We start from the raw sequence: 667 nt of genomic DNA, 5'->3' as shown, positions 1-667 counted from the left end.
TATTGTTATGAGTGTCATAGTGTGTTTAATATTTTGGTTAGACTGCATACCAATTGGTAAAATAATTATTTTCCTTTTAATATTTTATTTTCACAATTCAACTGAAAAGATATTAAGATTCAGTCGCCATGGCAATTACAGTAGTCATGAAAACGCTTCTTTTGCTAAATGTGATGAAGCTAGTTTGGGGTATTAATGCTGCTGGATAAATAAAACAGTAAACCTTTAAATTCATGAGCGCACAGGGAGCGCACCAGCGCACAGGCCGACGAATGGCCGATTGGCCAATCGCAGAGCTATCATCAGCGTTGCCAGGTCTGCTTATTATAAGCGACTTTGGGCTTGTTTTTCTCCAAAGTTGCTTGTAAATATTGGTAGCGGGTTGCGGTTTTCTGGCCTTGTTTCTAAAGTCTAGTTGCTTATTTGGGCTTGTTTCCTAATGTTGTTTAAACCAGTGGTTCTCAAACATTTACAAATCAAGGACCCCAAATTAATATGTATTTGTCCACGGACAAAGTTTTTTTTTTTAAATAGCTGATGCCATATGTTTCAAGTGCTCATGTGTCGCTTGCTTCTTTTGGGCTTGTTTTCCTAGACCTGGTTGCTTGTTTCTCTCGCAAAACATGGCAATACTGGGTTCCATTTACGACAGCTGCGTCTTGTTTCT

This window comes from Gymnoscopelus braueri (assembly GCF_963280865.1).
Source record: "Gymnoscopelus braueri genome assembly, chromosome: 2".
Taxonomy (NCBI): domain Eukaryota; kingdom Metazoa; phylum Chordata; class Actinopteri; order Myctophiformes; family Myctophidae; genus Gymnoscopelus; species Gymnoscopelus braueri.
Note: the sequence above shows the minus strand (reverse complement) of the source record.